The following is a 15,943-nucleotide window of genomic DNA, read 5'->3' as shown; positions in this document are numbered from 1 at the left end:
AACGTCTTAAAGAAGACGGTTAAAGTTCGACATCATAGCAGAATTTAGACCTTCATACTCATGTCTACCATCGGCAATATCAAACACGCACCAATCTGCTTACATGTGACACGGGGACGAGAACGTTTTCTTCTTCCAAGTCGCACAACACGACAGAAATCGTTTTTGTACATCCGTGTTACGAAACTGAAGAAAAACTGTAGGAACTGAAAATTAAGGCGGGTTTTATCAAACGATCGCTCTGAGCCAGAATGAATGAGATGTATTTTTCGTACCGTGCTGGATCGAAACCCGTACAGTATCGAAATCCGTACACCTTGAAGTTTTTCTTCTGTTTTACGCATTATAAAAATGAAAATTCATATGATAATTACATGTAAATATCCGTTGAGTTGTTGGCCTTCTGTTAGATTAAACAATGCGCCAGTAGGCCATGAAATAAAAATATTGAAAATAAAAAATCAATCGTGTATCGGTTTCAGTTGTCATTTCGTTGTATCGTTAGAGAATTTACTAAGGAAACGTTCTTCAGATAAAAACGATTTTCAAGTTGGATATAAGTGTTTTACTCTGTGAATCTTTTTGAAATTGATGGAAAAGGTAAGTCTTTGCCATTTTCGAGCTGTATATAGTCTGGTAAATAGTGTAAGTTGTATTTATTAAACGAAAACTGTGCCGTACGGATTTTGATTCTTGTTAATTGCTTAAATCAAAATCCGTACAGCGTGTGTATCATGCATATATTGTTGAACTTTCTTCTTGTTTTCAGCATATAATGGAAGAAAACAAGTATAAATATAAGTCGCAAGGGAAAGTCGTACCGGAAAGCTTCTAGAGGTTCCGGCGTTCCGGTTACTACGAAACGCTACGAAAATTACACTATTTCAGCTGATATAAAAAATTAGAAAACCGTGTGAAACTTTAGAAACCAATTGATCCTCAGAATATATTTATTCGTAAATTTAAAGATTAATTATAAATAGAAGATGTTCATTTTTGTACTTCTATATCTATACGGATTTCGATTTATTGTTGTATGGACTTTGATCCAGTCTATATCGCGTGTGTGCGGATTTCGATTCAAAAGTGTACGGGTTTTGATTCAGACAAAAAACTGTGTACGGATTTCGATTCAAAGCATGTCCTATTTAAACAAGATTTTTTCGAGTTTCGGAGTGATTTGAATCATGTTGCTTGAAAATAGTGATAAAATATAAGTAGACCTATAAGTAATCATGTCAGTTTAAAGCAATATGTAATTTCTTGATTTTATATTGACAGTTGAAGAATATCATGTGCTTAGGTGTACGGATTTCGATCCAGCACGGTACATTAGTATTACGACATAGGAAATAAAATTTTTCGCACGTTGTAGAATAGTATAACTGGAAATAATTAGGTCACACCTATTTTTTAGTTATATCATTCCACAACGTTCGAAAAATTTATTATGTCAGAGCGGATATCGCACGCTCTGACCATGAAGCATTTATGCATTAATTGAATGAAAATTGCAATTGCAGCAATCGGCTTTTTTCAAGGCTACTAAATGTATTTGAAAGCATAATGAATGGTTATTAAAAATGACTGACACGCAAGCAGCTGGGTTACCTTTCTTGTAAAAGTAATCTACTTCAACCTGCGGTCGTGACTTTGCACTCAACCCTCCTGTGATTTTTCTAGATGATTTCTAGACGAGTATACAATTTACCATAACTATAAGCGAAACATTTATCGTAGATGATCAAATTGCTTAAACAAATTTTATTTATTTTGATACTCAACAACAAATCAAAAATCATTTTGAATATACTATATAGCGTATTTTAAATTACTTTCAGGTAAGGAAATTGTTATATTTGTTAAAGACAATGAAATATTATTAAAAATTAAACAACCATTATCTATTTGTTATTTTGGTTTTGAGAAAATGATATTACTGAAAATTCTATTTACAATTTGCGCAATAACTAATAATCAGTTTTCTTAAACCTTCATTTTTTTTATAAATTTTTCATACTTTATTGTACATATATGCAAAATAAGATCACAAAACAAAAGACCACAAAAGACCACGGGGGAGTAGGAGGGTATAAAAGGGATCAAAATATGACCACAAGTTTAGGAATGGTCCCAGGGCATATTTTTTTAGGACAAAATTATTTTCTACAACCTTACCAGAGACACTAGTTATGCCAGTCAAACAAACCGATTTAGCTGAAAAAATAATTTAATCTCCAATTGGGTACTCTGTGGGTAATTAAAATATTTTTATAATCGAAACAGTTGGTTTGATTGGCATAGTGTCTTTGGCAAAGTTGTAGAAAAAAAATATTGTCATTCCAAAAATAAACATGTTGTATTTTTTTTTTTTTTTTTGAAAAAATATAACTTATTTTTTTATTTCTTCATCGCTTTGGTAATTTTTTTATATTAATATTAATATAATTTTATATTAATTTTAATGTTTCTTTTACATTAAAAAAATGAATTTTTTGATTTTTTTTATCGGAACGATAAATTTACTATCTAAAACTTTTCTAGAGACGTCACACTGATCAAAAAACTTTTGGCTCTGAAAATATTTATAATCACAATAATCCTCCCAAAATAGCATTTTAAATAGCTTCTCAGCATATAGAAACGTTTATGCAAAGCTTAAGCCAAATCTAAAATGACAAGAAATATTGAAACTGGGACATTTTTTGTGGAACTGCTCAGTTAAAAAGTAATTTTAAGTTATATTAAAAAATGTGCAAATATATTGAAAACTTCAAAGTTTACAGAATAGTTACCATAAATTTTGTTTTCTTCGAATTGATAAAGATGTCACTTAGTCTAGTCTGACTAAACGGTGTTAAAAAAAATTCAATAACACTGATCGACAAAAGCGAAAAAAAGTTGCCCTAAAGCTCAAAATGGTTGCCCTCCAAAGGTTTTACAGCTTTTTAGCCATTTCTGTGAATTTTGCTGCTTTTAGAGAATGCAGAAATGCATCAGAATGCCGCCGAGGAATTGCTTATCGGATTCGTCGCTTTTACGTTTGCATAGGGAAAAACTCTTTGGAAAAGTTATCTTTGCTAGGGACACCAAAACTCACAGGAATGGTTGAAAACCTACCTACCATCTCTCATGTTTTCCAGTTCGAGCTCTAGGACAAAACTTGGATTTTGAATGATGAAAGTGCTATGAAAGAAGGATTACTATTTTAAACATAATTGCATTTTAACCAAAAGAATCAGTTCAGAAGTTTATTAAATTATTATTTACAAAGGCATTTCGAGTTTGACCTTTATATCATTTGTATCTATCGTGCTACTATTACCTGCAATATAATCTGTGTAAATGAATGCATCAAGATTTTAGTTTTTAACATTTTTGATTTTCTCGTCCTTGTCGGTTTATCGATATCTGAATACCTACGTTACTCTTCGTCGACCAGGTAAGCACTTTGCTATCAGCTGCTGAAGGGTACTTCGTTAACGTACGCTCCAACTTCTCAAATCATTGTAATGCTAGGTTTCAGGAACATTTATTTTATTTTTCGAAATTTCGCGAAATTTAGAGACCAATTTCGTTTCGTCTCGAGAACTCGAAATCCACCTTGATTTCGTTTCGACAAATTTGGCAAAACCGAAATTAAGGGTTAATTTCGTTTCGTTTCGTTTCGCGAAATTTAGAGACCAATTTCGTTTCGTCTCGAGAACTCGAAATCCACCTTTATTTCGTTTCGACAAATTTGGCGAAACCGAAATTAAGGGTTAATTTCGTTTCGTTTCGTTTCGACACCAGAAAAGCCAGTTTCGCACACCCCTAATAGATAGCAACACTTAAACATATCTTGTGTTATACTTATCGTGTCGGGTCATACTATACGGCTATTTAGAGACGACAATCTGTGCTACAAGTGACGTTTTGACAGTGTTGTGATCGTACGTTTCAGTCTCAAGTTGTAGCGCGCCAAAGATGGAGTCCACAAAGCAAGAAATTCGTCATGTTTTACGTTTTTACTACCTGAGAAATAAAAGGCGGCAAAAAAAAAATTGTGAAGTTTATGGGCCCGATACTGTAACGCTTCGCACAGTACAGCGTTAGTTTGATCGATTTCGTTCTGGTGTAGTGGCTGTCGAAGATACGCCCCGTACTGGTATGCCAATCGTCATAGAAACCGATAAAATCGTGGAAATCATCCAAGTAGACCGGCATGTGAGCATTCGCTCGATTGGCCAGGAACTGGGTATAGACCGTAAAACTGTTTGGAACCATTCCCAGACGAACACATACGATTCGCATAGATTCTCTAGGATTCCTCACATTGGATTCGTGAGCGTTCTTGAAATGAATTCCTGAAAAAAGAATCCTCAGGAATGTCCTGTATATGGCTCTAGGATTCTTGAATAAGAATCGTGAGTGGGAATCCTCCGGATCGTGTTTGCGATTCCTTTCACGATTCCGTCACCGTGTTAATCGGTATCCTGGGGATTCTTACTCAGGATTCTCTGCGTGCTGGTAAGGGTTTGCAAAAGATTGAATTCCAAAAAAAAGCTGAATGTTTGGGTGCCACACGAGTTGACGCAAAAAAAACCTCTTAGACCGAATCAACGCCTACGATGCACTGCTGAAACGGGACGAACGCGACCCATTTTTGAAGCGGATGGTAACTGGTGATGAAAAGTGGCTCACGTACGACAACCTCAAGCGAAAAATATCATGGTCGAAGTGCGGTGAACCGGCCCAAACCATCGCCAAGCCCGGATTGACGGCCAGGAAGGTTTTGCTGTGTGTTTGGTGGAATTGGTAGGGTATCATCCACTATGAGCTGGCCAGACCCTCAATTCGGTTCTCTATTGTAAGCAGCTCGACCGTTTGAAGCAGTCGATGAACCATGAGCGGTCAAAATTGGTCAATAGGAATGGTGTTGTTTTCCACCAGGATAACGCTCGGCCTCATACACCTTTGATGACCCGCCAGAAGCTACGGGAGCTCGGTTGGGATGTCCTATCGCACCCACCGTGTAGTCCGGACCTGGCACCGAGTGCTTACCATCTCTTCCGGTCCATGCGAAACGCTCTTGGTGTGATACTAAGTTGGCCTCAAAAGAAGCTTGCGAAAACTAGCTGTCTGAGTTTTTTTGCAAATGTGGAGGGGGGGGGTCAAGGGGGGAATAATGAAGTTGCCTTCTAAATGGCAACAAGTTTGCAAACAAAATGGCGCATATTTGACTTAAATCGGATAATTCTATTCTGAATTCCACGTGAACATATTCGATGACACCCCGTTAAGCATACGGACACGAGGCATATGGACGCGAGGCCGAATGGACACAAGGCCGAGGGGAAGTGTGGCGGATAGTACAGTTATCGTCATGATCATCACAGCCCTCTTTCAATAACATGTATTTTACTTCAGAGTGTCATTTGGAAAACAATACACTCGCGACCTTCGCAGTGCGTGCCTCCGTGCAAGACGGAGGATGCAGCGTGCGCGAAACGAAGAAGAGAGGACAGAGCGCCGCGCAGCATTCAGTTCGGCAAGATCGATGCTAAAGAGTGCGATAAAGACCAGCAAGAGGGCCTGCTTCGATAGGCTATGTGCGAGTGCCAATACAAATCCGTGGGGTGACGCCTACAGGATCGTAATGGCCAAGACTAAAGGCGCGCTGGCGCCTGCAGAGCGATCACCAGCGATGCTGGAGCGTATCATCGAGGGACTCTTCCCACGCCACGAGCCAAGTCCTTGGCCTCCGGCAGTCGAGTCTCACGTCCGACGTTCCAGTATCTCAGACATAGACCAGAGATGGTCGGCCAACCTGCCGAGCATCCAATGCGTGAGCGACGACAGCCGTGTCGAGGCAGGAGAGGAGGCAAGGGTTACGAATGAGGAACTCATCGTGATCGCCAAATCCCTAAAGGTGAGCAAGGCACCGGGACCGGATGGTATCCCTAACCTGGCGATCAGGCTGGCGATAAAAACGGCCCCCGGGCTGTTCAGGGCAGTCATGCAGAGGTGCCTGGATGACTGTCTCTTTCCGGACAGGTGGAAGCGGCAGAGACTGGTCTTATTGCCGAAGGCTGGGAAACCGCCAGGGGACCTATCGGCATATAGGCCTATCTGCCTGCTGGACACCGCGGGCAAGGTGCTTGAGAGGATCATCCTCAACAGACTGGTGAGGTACACGGAGGGTGTACACGGTCTGGCAAGTAACCAGTTCGGCTTCCGGAAGGGCAGATCCACGCTGGACGCAATCTCTTCCGTCATCAAGACGGCGGAGGTAGCAATCCAGCGCAAGAGAAGGGGAATACCCTACTGCGCAATCGTCACGCTCGACGTGAAGAATGCGTTCAATAGTGCCAGTTGGGACTCCATAGCGCTCGCGCTCAGGAGCATCCATGTACCGGTGTCGCTGTACAAGATTCTGGAAAATTATTTCCAGAATCGAGTACTTGTTTACGACACGGAGGAGGGTCAGAAGTGCGTTCCAATTACCGCAGGAGTTTCGCAAGGTTCTATCCTGGGCCCGGTGTTGTGGAATGTCATGTATGACGGATCGTTGAAACTCAAGTTCCCTGTAGGGGTTGTGATCGTCGGCTTTGCAGACGACATAACGCTGGAGGTTAACGGCGAGTCTATCGAGGAGGTCGAGTTGACGGCTGCGCACTGTATACGCAGGGTCGAGGACTGGATGCGCTCCAGGAAACTGGAGCTCGCGCATCATAAGACGGAGGTCACGGTTGTGAACAACCGTAAATCGGAGCAACAGGCGGTGGTCAGAGTCGGAGACTGCACCATCACCTCGAAGCGATCCCTGAAGCTCTTGGGGGTTATGGTGGACGACAAGCTCACGTTCGGGAGTCACGTCGACTATGCCTGTAAGATGGCCTCATCGGCTATTGCAGCACTATCTCGTATGATGTCCAATAGCTCAGCGGTTTATGGCAGCAAACGAAGACTTCTTGCCAGCGTGGTTTCGTCCATACTTAGGTATGGTGGGCCAGTGTGGTCCAGAGCGCTAGGTACTAACAGTTACCGTGGTAAACTGGAAAGTACCTACAGGCTCATGTGCCTGAGAGTTGCGAGTGCGTATCGTACGGTGTCATACGATGCAATCTGTGTCTTGTCCGGCATGATGCCTATCAGCATCGCCATCAAGGAGGACAGAGAGTGTTTCGACCAACGTGACACAAGGGGCATACGAGGTACCAGAAGGTTATTCTCGATGCTCCGCTGGCAGCGGGAATGGTCCAACTCCACAAAGGGCAGATGGACGCACCGACTCATACCGGAGATATCCGGCTGGGTCGGGAGACGACATGGTGAAGTGAACTTCCACCTGACACAAATCCTGTCAGGCCATGGTTGTTTCAGGCAATATCTGCACAGGTTCGGACACGCGGTGTCCCCCATGTGTCCCGAGTGCGTGGAGGAGGAGGAGACTGCTGAGCATGTCTTCTTCGTATGCCCCCGTTTCGCAAGAGCGAGGAGCAACATGATGGCGGTGAGCGGGCCTGGCACTACTCCGGACAATCTAGTCCGGAGGATGTGCGACGACCCGGACATCTGGAACGCGGTCTGTGCGGCCGCCTCTCAGATTGTTCTGGAGCTGCAACGTGTGTGGCGGGTCAACCACCAACACGCCAGTGGTAGCTAATAACCAGTCTCCAGGTAGTTAGCTAGGAGGTTATAAGAGTAAAGAGGGTGCATCACGCACAAAAGCCACTCCCCGACGTAATACTTAACCGTCGTTCCGGGAAGACCAGGGCTGGAGACTGGAGGGGTTTTAGTGGGTCGGGACAGGGATCAGTAGGTGCCTGGGCGAGTGTAACTACCCCAGCATCTCTCCCCTAGTTTCATCCCCACACCCTGAGTTCTCTTCTCAGGTGTCTGTTTGCAGATTTCCCCGCCACCTTAAAAAAAAAAAACACGAGCAATGGGAAAAGCTCAAGACTTTTGATCGCGCACGATAGGACCCGTTGTTGAAATCCACAGCAGCAAACGACCACAAAGACGGAACAGTGATATGAAATAAAACAATAGCTGCTGCGGTTAGCACGACCAGCCGCCAGCGGCGGTGGCTGCGACTGAACTGACTAGAATAATTTTATTGTCTGTTTTATCTGATCATTTCAATATAGAATAATAGGATTAGATCGCTGACTGGGGAACTGCAACAAATTACGTTCTGCCGCAACAACTTTCCATATGACACTGATTTCAGGAAAATCGGTCCAGCCATCTCTGAGAAACATGAGTGAGATTAAACAGTCTCCAGAACACGTTTCTTTGTGTAACTGCTGAACCATATGTTTAATCTTCATAAAATTCAAAAGTTGAGGGGTTTTAGGTAGCCCGTTCATTTGAAACCAATTTTGTTCAAATCGGTTGTGTAGTTTCTGAGATATTGATGTTTCGTGATTTTTACATTTTGATACATAACCTCTAAACTAGAAATCAGATTACAATAAAATTCAACAGGATCTTATAGGGCAACTAGACCTTTCATTTGCAATTGATTTCATTGAATCGATTCAGCCATCTCTGAGAAAATCGAGTGAGATTGGGAGAGCGTTACACACACACATGCAGAAAATGCTCAGCTCGTCGAACTGAGTCGAGTGGTATACGACATTCGGCACTTTTGAGCACTTTTATATCTTTAGTTTTTGCAGTGATTGCTATACCTTTCTAGGAGAAAGGCAAAAAGTGAAATGATAGAAATGACTTTTAATTTCAACTTCAATCCCGAGCAAGGCCGCAAACATTGAAATAGTACAATATTAAATTTAAATGATGTTGAGGCCACATATTTTGATCGTAGCTATAGTTTTAAACAGTCTGCGGGTTTCGTTTCTTTCTATAACTTTCAAACCACATGTTTAAACAGTATGAAATTTATTGTTTAAGGGTTTGACAGCCCATTTATTTGAATTCAACTATGTTCATAGCTTCTGAGATATAAGAGCGTTTTTCACATTCTGAAGCAGCGCCAAAACTAAAAGTTTGATTACAATGAAGCTCAATAGCAACCTAAGCGGCAAATAGACCCTTCATTTGACACCAAGATAGAAAGAATCGGTCAGACCATCTCTGAGAAAAGTGAGTGTGAAAGAAAGGTGCACATACACACGTACACACCCATATACAAACATATACACCTATACATGCATATATGCAGAAAATGCTCGATTCGTCGAACTGAGTTGAGTAGTATATGACATTCGGCCATTTTAATCATTTTTCTACCTTTTAATTAGCCAGTGATCGTTAGGAGAAAGTCAATATGTTTACTCTCATTATGTGATTTCCAGGCTTTGTTTTGCTCATCTTCATCTTTAAGAGAAATAGTTTTCTTCCCTCTTAATAACTGTGAGCTTACATTCAATGTGCATCACACCATTCTGCTGTGGAGAGAGCGCAGAGTAATGGTTTCTCTGACGAAAAAACCAACCCGGTGGCATCACTGACGTTTACGTACAACATAAGTGAAGCCAGCATTAGCTGGATCACTGGATCACTTTCACATGCAATTTGACAGCTGATTCATCGAAACACGGGAAAAGGCAGTGTTCATACGTGCATACAGTGTCGGTGTTCAGCTGCAGTGTGTTTATGTGTTGTTTTCGGGTGATGTATTTATTGCACATAACGTCGAGTGCTTTGCATGATGAAATAAAAAATGAATGCGTTGCATTATTTTAGAATGTACACAACGTTTATTCTTGCCGATTTCGAACAGCGGTGTTTCTTGGAGGCGGCTGACATCGCGCGATGATTAAGGGATCAACATGTCAACGTATGTGTAAATGAGATAGTATATCAACGCTACCTTTAAACATTAACAAAGTTAAGCTAAGCTTTTATTTAAATGAATAAATTGATTCGAGCGCATAATTCTGTACAACATATATTATACTTCGTTCGTCATGCTTACACTGCTGTGTGAACAAACCTTCAAAAACATAGATGAGACTAGCGCCACTGTCTTTCACGGCAGCTTCAGGAAACAAGGCCGATGCCACCGGGTTGGAAAAAACGCTCCTAATTTTACAGAGAAAAAATCCCAGTGGAACTCTTTTAAATTGCTCATCCGCGCACGCAAGAAAAGTGAAATAGATTGCTTGGCGATCAGCTGAGCATTGCGTTACCGTTCTCATCGCTCTGGGGTGCTTCAAAAACAGTATAAAATCGAACTTTCTGCAGAATACGCCCCCATGGTGAGTTGTGAATCTTCCTATAGTATTAAATTCGAAAACCGTTGAGATGTGGTTTCAATGTGAACTTAAATGTTTTGATATTTGGCCAACTTCTCTTCTACTCAAGGAGAAGCTAACGAAAACTACTCCCTATTAAACTGAGAGAGCAAACAAAATTTAAACCCTAACACGCGATGATTAAGAGTGAAAAGGAACTCTGCGACTGAAATACTCTACGCCTAGATGTGGATAATTTCTCACTCTGTGTGAGAGAAAGTCTAGTTCTCCAAGGGGTTTGGCAGGTAGAGAAGGAAATTTGAGCAAAAATCAAGAGAACGGAAGAAGCCTGGTGATTTCACATTTTTATGAACAACGGACAATCCGATTGCAATGAAATTCAAAAGCAACCTATGGGGCAACTAGACCTTTCATTTGACACTAATTTTGTGAAAATCGGTTCAGCCATCACTGAGAAAAATGAGTGAGTTTAAACAACCTTAGGATAACTTTTCTTTACATAACTTTTGAACCATATGTTCAATCATAACGAAATTCAAAAGTTAAGGGTTCTGGGGACAGCCCAATCATTTGAAACCAGTTTTATTGGAATCGGTTGTGTGGTTTCTGAGATATTGATGTTTCGTGTTTTTACATTTTGATACATAACCTCTAAACTAAAAATCCGATTACAATGAATTTCAATAGCAACCTATGGCGCAACTAGACCTTTCATTTGCAATTAATTTTGTGAAAATCGGTCCAGCCATCTCTGAGAAAAGTGAGTGAGAAAAAAAAGTTGCACATACACACACACACATACACACATACATACATACATACAGAAAATGCTCAGTGCGTCGAAAGAAGTCGAGCGGTATATGACATTCGGCCATTGGGACCACTTTTATACCTTCGGTTTTTCCAGTGATTGCTATACCTTTCTAGGAGAAAGGCGAAAATATATCTGAGTTTTAATATACAATTCATTGAATGACGCTTTTTGTCAATCATCAAACAAGCAACATATTTTTCAATAGACATTCTGATGCCATATGGACGTTGTAAATCCGGAACACATAGTCACGATAATTGGATCTCATGCAATCATACAACATCGTATTCGGCCTCGCGTCCGTTATGCCTTGTGGTAGTATGCCTCGCGTCTGTATGCCTAGCAAACTATGCCTGACATCCGTATACCTAGCGTCTATATGCCTCGTGTCCCGTCCCCAACATATTCAATGGTGATAATTTCTAATCATATCCGCTAAATACTTTTATAGAAGACTTCCTTCTTAATCTCAAATACTTCTTCTTTTATACGATTTTTGACGTAGAATTACGTCTTACGGCAACATATACAGGGGTCCAATTTCAAATCGAAAACATCGAGTGCGTCACGAAAACTGTCCACTTTCAAACGTTTCGAACTCAGTCAGTTTTCCGCCGATTTCCGTCATTTTTGCAGCAATTGATTGTAAAATCATCTAAGCATCCGTCCAAATGCAGAAAATTGTAATCTGGTCTATTGAAAATTGTCAAACCTCGTAGAAACGCAAATGTTGACCTCTGATTGGTCGCTTAATGCTTCTTTCCCTAACGAGGTCAACAGAATATACCTAGTTTACTAGGAATGCGCACATTGTGTTTTATGTATAATTCATTCCATGACTGTACCGATACCACACGGATGATAAATGCTAATCGTGGCGAAGAAAGGAAAGCCGGGTTTCAATTTCTGGCTAATCGCGCTGGGCGCGTTGATACTTAGGCACCTGTCTATCTGGCGGCTGTTATGAAGTTTTCGGTAGCTGCAGAATTATTGGAAGTGACAGGCAATTCTACGAGAAAAAACGGGAGAGCTAAAATTATCGGTGAATGGTTATCCGAAATGATGATAATTGAACAAACTTGCCAGTGTTGTGAAATAAAATAGCACCTTTTGGTGCTCTACAATTATGTGATTGAAGTAGTTAAGATTTTTCATCATATGTAACAAACGTAAAACTGGAAATTTCAGCATTTGCAAGGCAAAAAAATTCAAAATTGCCTCAAGAACGTGTTGGTTCTCTAAACGTCTCTAAACTAAACGAAACGGTTATAGTTTGACATCACAGCAGAATTCCGACCTTCATACTCATGTCTACCATCGGCAATATCAAACACGCAAAAACCTGCTTCCATTCGACACGGGAACGGGAACATTGTTTCCTTTCAAGCCGCAACACGACACGCTACAATGTTATTTTGTTGCCTTCAGGAGACCTCTATCGGTCCGGCTCGACAGAATTTCCACAAGAAATCATCTTTTGCAAATCCGTATTACGAAACTGAGACAAACTGTGGGAACTTGAAATTAAGGCGGGGCTATTCAGAAGATAACTCTAAACCAGAATAAAATGAGATTCATTCTGTCAGAGCGGATATCGCACGCGATCATGAAGCGTTTATGAATAAATTAATTCAATTTCTTTTCATTTTTCTTTCAACAGAGTCAACTTAAACACATCAATTAGTGCGCTTTTGACGTAGAACTACATCTTACGGCAACATATACGAAAAAATATACCGCTTCACACCATTAAATTGAATAACCCCAATCGAGTGTATTTCCAAACCTATTGCAAAAAAAAATATTGACATAAGACAGGCTGCCGTAATTCTACGTTAACCTTGCGGTCGTGTCTTATAAACAACCTCTTTAACTATGTTCTAAACGATCAATTATTTTTGAATGTTGATTTCTTTAAAAAAAAATAATATAGTTATCGCTTGTTAGCAATTTTTTAGTCTTAGATTTAATGTATTTTGCATCGACCAGAATAATTTTCATTTATTTTTTGATTGTTGATTAAAGTTCCAATGGAAATTGAATTTTCGAATTTCATTTACGATTTAGATAAAGTTTTGTCTTCTCGTAAAAAATTCCCATGCCAAATTTGAACTCAACCGGATTTCGGAAAGTAGAGCCTCAAAGCGGTCAAAGTTTCAGTTTTTTGATCGTTAAAAAAAATGTTCAGTCTGGTGTGGTTGTTGTGTGGTCTGGTATGGCTCGAGTCTTCGAGCGCAAAAGTTTCCATGTCCCTGAAGGTTAATTTTTTTTTCAAAAATTTTTTTTATGAGATAACATCAGATCTTGACGTATCAGGCATTTATAAAAGATTTGCTATCAAAAAATGATGCGGTCACACAGAAACCTTCATGGATATTCGTTAAGAATAGGTCCAAACAACGATTTTAACGGTTTATTACCTGGTCAACCTGGTTCAAACCTAGTTTAGCAATTTTGTCAAATATGAAATACAAAGTGATATTTTCTCCAATGACTGGGAGTAGGATGCGTTGTTTTGGTTGAAGTCCCCATAGAAGTGAACTTTCATCTCTAGAGGTAGTTCAGATAAAATTTCTTCTAGGCAATTTAAAAACTTTTGATACGTATTTTTATTGGCGTTGTGTGGAGGAAAGTACACAGCGGCGAATACGTATGTTTCACTTGCTATGGGCGATTTTATACAAATGTGCTCGAATTCTTTACTTTTTGGCTACATCCTGGCTAACTGGCGAACATGGAAGCGGCAGTCCCGTCCACTGGTCTCGGAGCTGCAGGTAATGATGCAGCGACAGCGGCAGAATAAGATGGTCAAGTCGATTTTCCACCGAATCGCGACGTGACGGTGGTGAAGGACGTTGAGATCTATCTCGTCCTGGATGGCAATGACTGGCAGGGCACTTTGTATTCTACCTTCCTCACGAAGAAAGTGATCTCTGAGGTAAAGCCCATCTCACCCCAAGTTCCCCAAGAAGGTGCTGCTGTGGCTGACAATCAGCGAGAAGGAGATGTCAAAGCCGCTAATTATCGTTCCGTACTGGTCGTGAATTTCGCTCACACATCTGGTGATTTATAATATGCAAAAATGTTTAGTTCAAGTTAAAACATCTTACTATGTCAATTAAAATAGACTATATGCAAAGTTATCATTATTTAACAGTAAGAAATCTATCTACGGAAGGCGCATAATCGAAGGCAAGTCGAATCGTTCGCCAACCCAGCGTCGGGAGCAGCGGCTTCTTACACCAACAACTGATCTACTAATACATTTTGGTAATTCAAATTTATAATTCACACCGAGTATTGAACCGCTTCAACGCATGCTCGTTAAGAGCCATTTGAAAAAGCTTTTGTTAGAAAAAGTTTTTTTAGAGTGTTTTTAGAGTTTTGGTTTGTTCAGAAAAAGTTTCAAGCATCTAAATTGGGTCCTAAAGCTACACCAGTTTTTATATATTATTTGAAAAGGATGCATCTTCTGAGCAGAACGTAATTTTTAAAAAAAATGTTCATTGTTGTACTTAGATTTTCAAATGAAAAATAAAAAACTGCTCGAAATGTGTTAAATGACAGTTCTTCATTTAAAAACCGAAGGACGATGAACACTTTTTAGCAATCACATTTTGCTCAGAAAATTATTCTTTCAGTTAATAAATAAATCAGAAAATCGTGTGAAACTTTAGGATTTATTTTTCTGTCCAAAAAACTAAAAATGGTTAAGACCGACTTTGAAGCCGCAAATGGCCGATTTCGAGCCACCATTTCAAATTTCCAAAAACACAAGACTCGGTAATAAGTAATTCGTGGATTCAACACCGCTTCACCTTAACCGCTGTAAAAGTAATCTGTTTCGTTACACCTTTTTTTTCTGTTAGGGAATTAGAATTACGTTGTCCATTGATGTGAACTTTTGTAATATTCGTTACACCTTATGAGTCACGGTTCACTTGTGATGAAATGATTCTATTTTTTTTTGTTTCAACTCCGTGAGGAAACAGCTAAAACATGTTTTAGTTCACAACTTGAACGATTATTAAATTAATGCTTGGAGCACGACTCAGGAACAGAGTCTTGATATCACCATTAATCACAGCCTGTGCAGTTGGGCAGCCGGAGCGATGAACAACGACTGACCGGAGGTTATCGACAAAGTGCACAATATCAATCCAATGCGCTGGCGAAACGGTGAAAATTTCGAGAGCGAGAGCAATTGATCGAATTAAGTTGGGCAATAATCCGGTAGTACTGATTCTATGCAAACTTGAGCGGTATCGCTCAAAGCGATTGATTGTGAGCGGTACTTTTTGTTGTTTATAGAAGTAATCCTTTTTTTTCTCATTATCAAAAGTAATTTACACCGGACCGTAAAAAGTAAAATCAGTTACCATGCGGCCAATCAGGGTAACATTAGGTCGTATAAATGGAAGAATTTACCTTACTTTTTTTCATAAGGCTTACATGGGAAGAGTAATGTACATGTTTTCAGTTATACAGTATGTTTATGTACTGTGTGTAACAAAGTTATGAAAAATGCATCAAAACGCTTTTCTTGTTGCATACCAATGATTTAAAAAAATATAACTTATTGTTTTTTTTAGAACCCAATTGAAAATGCATTCTATGTACATTTATCTCATTCTAATTCAATGAGAAAGTAACGCATTAAGTGTTTTCCTCTTAACCTTCAACTGGTTCCATGGTGTAATGGTTAGCACTTTGGACTCTGAATCCAACGATCCGAGTTCAAATCTCGGTGGAACCTACTGTCTATTATTTTTTTTGTATTTTAACGGCTCTATGGGTATGATAAGCTTCAATACAGCGATAAAGTAGATCGTACTAAGCTTTCAGGGCGAAAAACAAGATTTCACCACCACCAATGCACCGTCTAATCGATGCATTTTATGTTTTTTTATGAAACAAACAA

General features: G+C 40.0%; 1 protein-coding gene and 1 non-coding gene across 2 annotated transcripts in view; one reads left to right on the top strand and one right to left on the bottom strand.

Annotated features, from left to right (window-relative positions):
* Positions 1–15,943, bottom strand: part of LOC129721233 (rootletin) — a 126,690-nt gene that overhangs the window by 107,675 nt on the left and 3,072 nt on the right. The gene's annotated exons all lie outside the window — the stretch shown is intronic.
* Trnaq-cug (transfer RNA glutamine (anticodon CUG)) lies at positions 15,707–15,778 on the top strand. The gene has a single exon. It is a non-coding gene; the product is annotated as a tRNA-Gln (tRNA).

This window comes from Wyeomyia smithii, chromosome 1, assembly GCF_029784165.1.
Source record: "Wyeomyia smithii strain HCP4-BCI-WySm-NY-G18 chromosome 1, ASM2978416v1, whole genome shotgun sequence".
NCBI lineage: Eukaryota > Metazoa > Arthropoda > Insecta > Diptera > Culicidae > Wyeomyia > Wyeomyia smithii.
This window is presented reverse-complemented; position numbering and strand designations above follow the sequence as displayed.